Source organism: Cygnus atratus, chromosome 18 (assembly GCF_013377495.2).
Source record: "Cygnus atratus isolate AKBS03 ecotype Queensland, Australia chromosome 18, CAtr_DNAZoo_HiC_assembly, whole genome shotgun sequence".
In the NCBI taxonomy this organism is placed as follows: Eukaryota; Metazoa; Chordata; class Aves; order Anseriformes; family Anatidae; genus Cygnus; species Cygnus atratus.
In genome coordinates, this window is record NC_066379.1 from 5012866 (window position 1) to 5020425 (window position 7560).

The window sequence follows — 7560 nt, forward strand, 5'->3', positions numbered from 1 at the left end:
CTGAATGTCTTCTTGTGTACTTCTCTCTCCTATGAAATCCTGTTCAACGCTTTATTATCAGGAAGGATTTTCTTGGTTTTATTAACTGCTGACAAAGGGAGGAAAATTTTTTTGACCCAGTTGAAGGGTCAGAATCTTTTCAGATTAGGTTTTTGTTTCGTGTAATTCTTTTGAATCTGATAAAACTACCAAGTATCTCATTAGCTGGTCACTGTTTCACACTACAACACATTCTGTAACACTATACTATTTGACTTTTAAGAATCATTTTATCTTCTAAATGTTTTCACTTAAGTCAGTGTACCCTTATTATGAGATCAAGCTGGCTTTACTACCAAGTCATGACTTCACCTAAATGTAGTATCTGAAAATTCTCTCGTTCAACATGAAGAAATTATGTGGGCAAAGTTGTCTCATGATGTTAAAAATCAAGCAGGCAGAAAGCTGCTGTGTGTCTAGGCCACAATTTCCTTTGTCAGACTGTACCATAGGATAAAGGTAGGAAATTTTTATGTGGGACTTCTCCCTCATCCCAACCTTATCCTTTTCCAAAGTTCTCCTTGAAAGCAGGCAAAGGAGAAATAAGATTTGGATGATTTTTTATTTTTTAGTCTTTGTCTCGCAGACTTTGCAGTTTATTTATGAAGTATTTTTGTATTTATTGTTTTACATTTGAGCCTTCTCTGAACAAAAGCACTTCCTCAAACACCTTGGTTTAACTCTGTGCCAGCAGCAACAGCTTCAAGCATGGAAGAACAGCTGCCATCAACCCCATCCCACCACACCTCCCGTGGGCGGTGTGACTGAAATGGCGAGATGCTGCTGATGACAGGACAGTGGTAAAAGCCCTCCGCCATTTACGAGGCCCATATTTAAGACAGAAATGAAGCCAGTTAAGCAGCCTCTGCCTGAGCCATGAGGCACAGGGATGCCTGCATGTACAGCCCCTGGTTGCTGCAGGAAGGCACGGCACGGCACGGCGCTGCCAGGCTCTAACGGGATCCCCTTGGACATGGCCGGGGTGTGTGTGTCTGTGTATGCGGGGCGCTTTCGGCAACCGGGTGGCGCGACCGGAAGGAACAGGCCCTGCAGCAGGCCCCGTTGCCATGGCAACCGCCAGCTCCTTCCGGGAGGGAAAGGCCACGAAACCGCCGAGCGCGTGTGCGTCAGGCAGTGCGCATGCGCACTCCGGAGGCACAGCCGGGCGCTGCCAGCGGCGGGCCTTACGCGGGAGAGGGGGGACGCGCATGCGCGGAGCCGGCCGCCGGCCGCATGACAAAATGGCGGCGGCCGCTGGCTTGGGGGGGAGGTATACACGTGTGTGTTCTGTTCGTCAGGGATCTGTGCCAAAGTGTTTTGTAGCTGCCTTTTTTTTTTTTCTTCTTCCCCTTTTCATTATTCTCCCTTCTTTTGGGGCTCTTATTTATGTGTGTTCCTTACTTCCCAGTAGGTGTGCTTCAGTGTAACCCACTGTTATGACACTATTGAGCAAATAAAGAATAGGTTGTTGTGGCTTGGTCTGATCTTGGGTGGATCAGGGAAAAAGAGTATTTTGTTACACATCCTCAGTCTTTTTGGATGTGTTTCTAGTCTTTCATACAGGCACAGACAAGTCTTTGAGCATGGAACAGAGATCCAGTGTATTTTTTTTTTCTTTTTGTAAGTTAGAATGATTTAGCCAAGGAGCTCTAGGTGGAAGAGTCGAAGACAGAAAACAGCAGATTTCCCCTCCTTTGACTGTTACGAGCCTTGGTAGGGATTTCGTCTTTAGAAAGTTACCCTACAGATTTCTTACGTTTGCTTTTCTTTGCATAGTTTGCCTCTGAAATTGGTAAACTCTGTGCTATGTGATTTGATAGCATCTCCTTTGTGCTCAAGCTGGTGTAAGTTACCTATAATTGGGCTTGGCCCAGTGCATTAGTAGTTAAGACAAAGTGGTTGACTGTGCCAGCCCTATGAGGAGTTGTGCCAGTGAATGTGGCAGATGTATCTCATAGCAAAGAGATGGGTTTTCACTGTCACTTTCTTCAAAGGAAATAAGAATAGTAATAGCTGGAACAGATTGTGGCCCCATACCCACCATAAACCCTCTGCTTTTTGCTCCTATGGTGTTATTTTCCATCTTACATTGCCTTCTGCATTCTTCAGGGGAGTTACAGGGTTTTTTGCAAACTATGTCAAATATTTTGATTAAATTCCTCTTAGGCATTTCTCAGAATGAGTCAAAGGCAAAAGTTCTCGTTAATATCCATCAGAAGAGAACAAGTAGGAGTTTCCAGACTAGTTTTGGGGAGGGAAAAAAAAAAAAAAAGCACCCCCCAGTCCCTTGTTTCTCTTAATCACTGTATCCAGGCTACAGGTGTCTGGCAGGGAAATAAATCCGCACTTTCTCAGAATTTTTAATAAACTGGATTTATTCCTATAAGAATGGTGGGAAGAGAATTCAAAAACCATGCTGTATATAACAGACTATTTTAGAAAATATATTTTCCTCTGACGAGTGAAATAGCCAGTTCTGAAACATGCAGTAACTACTGACTATAAGGAATTTGTGTGGTAATCAAGCAGTGAATGTGGGGTGTAAGCATCTCCTTAAGAAGACAGTTTCACCTTACTACCTCCCAAGCTTTTCTCGATGAATCATGTTGATATGACATGAGGACTATATGAAAAAGGCCAGAGACAAGTCTTTAAAACCTCGATGTTTTAGGCTTTTCTGCCTGTGTTTCTCTGGAAGTTGTCTGACCGGCGTAACCTCAGAGGTGGTAGAAAACGTGTAGTGAAAATGCATACCTTCTCTTTGTGGCATGTCCGTGATTCTCTTTTCTCCGTAATATGACTAAAGCTTTTCTCAGAGAAGTGGGGCTTTATAGGGCTTTTGACGTGTTCCAGGAATCTGATCTTTCATGTGAGTCCTCTCTAAATGTCAAATGAAACAGCAGAGATTCTGGTCTGAGTACATATTCAGACTGTGAGTTATGGAAGAAGCACGAGATAGTAAGAATTCCTAAAGGTAAGGTAAGGAGATGAAAACGTAGTGCTAGCACTACGTCTTTGAATCTGGCTTTCTGCAAGGACAACATGGGAGTCCATGTGAATTATTTTTACTTTGAATATTATCTCGTACGTATCAAGCTCATCTAATTAGCGGATCCCAGCCAGGAACTTTGGAATAGCTGTGAGATGCTCCTTTTTCTAAAGTGGAAAGTCTGTTTGAAATGCCATCTTAATTCCCCAAGTAGGTCAGGAATGCAGTCATTGAGTTACCAGTGTGTAGTGAGTGAGTCATGGTGTGGTCAGCTGTTGAGAATGCTGTGTACTGCTCACATTTGTTCACTGCTAAATTGTATCTGGAACAATAAACAAACAAAAGAGGAAGTCTCACATAGTTTGTTTCATCTTCGTTTGTCTCAAAGAAAGGGGCTAATTGATCTTGTTTTCTGTGAGAGGGTAGTATCATACATCTGCTGCTGGAATTGGCTGTTTTCACACGTTAAACCAAATTGTTAGGGTTCCCACTGTACAGGCAGATGAAACAGCCGTTGTCCTGGGGAATCCTAACCAGCCTCAACACATCACCAAAATTGGCAGTGCTAACTGGGCTGAACGTAGCGGGGGAGTTGCGTGCCTTCTCCGTGTGGTCATGTGTAGACTCACTGCAGCACATCTGGCTGCAAAGTTGTTTCCAGTGGTAAAATCCCAGGGTGAGGTATGATGATCGCTTACCTCTGCCGGGGTCATTTTTTCCACCCCTGCAGCAGTTAAGAGATTGCAGTCGTGGTGCAAGGAATGGTAGCATTTGGAGGGAGGTGGTGCTGCAAAATTGTCTGCTGACAGAGATGCCTGGTGCTGGAAAATTTAATTCTTTTGGGAGCTATTTTTTACCACTCTCCTGAAATGTCTGACCTTTTCTTACCCAAGGCTAAAATAAATGCAGCACTAGAGCATTTAAAATTGGAGTAAAGCTTATACACTGCGTTTTCTGTAGATGGACGTGAGGAGGTGGGAGAGGAAAAGCAAGTACTGTTTATCCGCTGGATGGTGCTGTTGTTTTATACAAATAGCAGAAAGGTCCTGCACAGCTCCAACTGAGACCTCGAGTAGTGTTTTGCTTCAGCAAGAATTAGGAAGAAGGATGTGCACAATCTTTTCCTCCTTAACAGGATTCATCAGAAAATTGCTATTTTGTGATCTGCCTGTTATTTAGCATTCCTGGGACTGGCTAAAGTTAGCTAATTACTAAATATGGGAAAACTCATATTTTCACTGGTTTCCACCCAGCCTCTTTCAAGTCTGAGTAATTCTTCCTAGTCAGAACCAGATTTTAATATATATATATATATATATATATATTTAAAACTTTCCTCAGTTCTCCAGTCCCCAAAGGTTATATTTTGTTTCATCTTCAGGATGAAACAAAATTTGTTGGCTCGCTCAAGTGCAGTAAGTTAGCTAAGTCATCGGAGTAAAAGTTTGTCGTCAGAGTTTGTGGTTTTACCTCATTGTGGGGGAAGAGAAGATGCATTCCTCAAACACAGCCCTTTCCTGAGGGCAAGACATGTTTGAATTGTTTGCCTGCCATAGCATCAGATAAGATCTGAAATAGGTATTTGCAACGTATATTACGTTTTTCTAATATTCTTGACTCTTTTTTTTCTTTTTAACTCCCTTAAAGAAGTAAATGTGATCCTTACGAAGAAGACTTTTTGAATCATTCCTTCTCTGTAATTTGTCTACCTTGTTGACAGTTACAGCCCTTTATTAGAAAGGAAGCGAAGAATAGTAGCCCATGTAGTGAGAGATTATTGTGCAACCTCTACTGATGTGACTCAGTTGTTGGAATTCTGCTACTGATAATTGATGGAAGTAGGAATTACTCAAGGTGCTGGTTTTAAGGAAATGGGAGGGTGGGAAAAGAAGTTATGCAAGTGCTTTGTCCGTAGGAAGGGGGGATGGCTGCTTCAGTTCAGTAAGTCTTCCTAAAAATGATACTAATTTTCAGTGCCTTCCAGCATCATAGGACTGGCTATCAGCTTTCTCCAGTTTCCAGATACTTTTGGAATTGTGGTAGCAAGAAGCCTGCTGGCAGGAGATGTTTCTGAAGACCATTAATAGTCTGTGGAGTACAGGTTGAAAACCAGTGTGTGATGATGCCGATTTAGTACAGAGCATTGTGTTTGTTAGTGCCCGTACTCCTGCAGAAGTCATGCCTGAGCTAACTGGGAGCTGATTTGGTGAGATGCATGCCCAGGTGTGACTAACCAGGGTCTAGAGAATAGCCCCTATAAATGAAGGACGTCAGAAGAGATGGTATCTTATTCTGATGTTAGTGGGTCATACGTGAAGCAGGTCCCGACTTAAGGTAAATAACAACATCAGATTCATCCCTCCATTTCTCATCTTACTGTAAGCTGCTTGGACTTGGTGTTAGTTCAACAGAAAGCTTGTACAGAATCTTCTAATTCCTCCTGTCACCCTGAATTCCCTTTAGCTGCCATTCCGTTTGTGTCTAGTGCCCTTTCATGGCAGCAAGGACCATTTGAAAATCCAGATTTTTTCATACTAGAGGTGCAATGTTGCAGCCCAGCGGCTAATGGACACTACTGTGACCTTTGGAAGGAAAAAAGCACTTACTGAAAATGTGACTGGACAGACAAAATAGGGCTGCCCAGGGATTTGCAGGGAGGTGGAATGACTGACTGCCTCGGCTTGTCCCAAGATCTGACATTTGTCCTAAAAATCGGAGCTGTCTTTTACAAGATGGAAGAGTTACTGCCTCTGGATACTTCTGAGACGTGGTTTACATGAGGACAGAGTGGCTGGGAGGGAGAATCGGACGAACCCGTTGGTCTCTGAACTTTGTTTTGGCTTTTTGTTAAATCGTCTCCTCAGCGTATCATCAGCCTGGAAAACTGTTGTCCGTTCCTCTTCCATGATCTTTGTTCTGTTTGTCTTTCCACTGCGATATGGATGAGTTGCTTGGGGTTGTACCCTGTGTATTAATAATAGAAAACCTGTGGAAGCTGGATGGAGAAAATAGAGAGCCCAGCTTTTCTCTGTAGATTATGCTGAAGTTTTCACACCCACGCACCGAAATTTACTTAAATCAACAGAGAAGTTTGACTTTTGGCATAAGCAAGAAGACTTCTGTTTCAGGCAGCGCTGCATGAAAATTGTAGGCTAGGTGTTGCCAATTCCTCCTATATGGACTGTGGTTTTTTTTGTCTTGCAATAAAGGATTCCTGTCTCATATCTGCTGTCCTTGTGGCAGGATAGAGCTGTATGAAGAGGGCAAATACTAAGGCATATGAATCCCAGTCACCCTGAAATAGGGGAAGTGATATTCTGAAATAGGGGAAGTGATATTCTGAAAACTTGTTTCTATGGGGAGATTTTCTTTCAGCTATTTTCAGGCTGCCCATGAACCCACGGGTATTGGGCCTTAGTCTTTCTCTCCCCTCCCTTGTGTAGGCCCTGCCAGTTTCAACAGCCCTCCAATCTCACTGTTAAATTAGCAATGCTGGGACTGGGTTGATGAGACAGTTCCCTAAAATGTCCTGAGGAAATTGCACGCTTTCCTGCGCACCTCTGTTTTCTAAAAACTTCTGTCGGCACAGTGGAGGTGGAAGGATTTCCGTTTGGCTATTTGCTTGCATAGTTATTGGTATTTTGGTGTATATATATTAGTATATATATTGGTATATTTTTGGTTATAATACCTCATTCAGGCAACTGGAAGATCCAGCAGCCCTTTGTGCTGCCCTGAAACCTGCAGGGGATTTCAGTCCCAAGCTTTCTCCTGTAGCTGGTCTCACAAATAACATACACATCAGAGGGCAAAACTAGGAGAAGAAACCTGATGTTAATGCAACTGAGAATATAAGTAATTTCAACAGGAATTTCTGTGTGATACAGGCATAAAAAGAAAACCTGGTGTCGTTGGCTCTTGGACCTGCTCTTTCACCGTGAGGAAATGCCTCCAGGGAAGCACCCACCGCTGAAATGTTCTGCTTGGGATGAAGCACAGTCGGATGCTGTGAAATCCTGCTGACTGTGGTGTTGGTGAGCGGCTCCCTGCTCTGAGACACGCAGCCGATCCAGGTGGGTTCCTGTGGGGCAGCAGGAGTGTCACCTGCTTTCTGGTGCCAGTCGTTCTTTTTGCCAGCTCCTCCTTTAGCCCTTTGTGGCAAATGGGTTCTTAACAAAGGGTGAACTGTCATCCTTGTTTGCTCGTGGATATTCTGTACTCGGGGATGATCGACATTGTGTGTGACAGTTGGATAATATTTATACTGAAAAGCCCATGGAGATGGTGTTGATGTCTCTGTTCGCCTTTCTGCAACAAGAGATGGGGCAGATCCCTGTTGCTAATTTTACCACAAAATGGTGGGCTTTACCTTGCCCTTTGCAGCCATATCCACCCCCTGACCACCCCCAACTGAGAACAAGTGACTGTTTCCATGTCTGTGGGGGAGTGGAGTTAGGATCTGGGAGCCTGAGACTGATCCATCATGTTGTCCTAAGGGGACAGAGCAAGTGATGATGGCAGCGGTCAGGTTC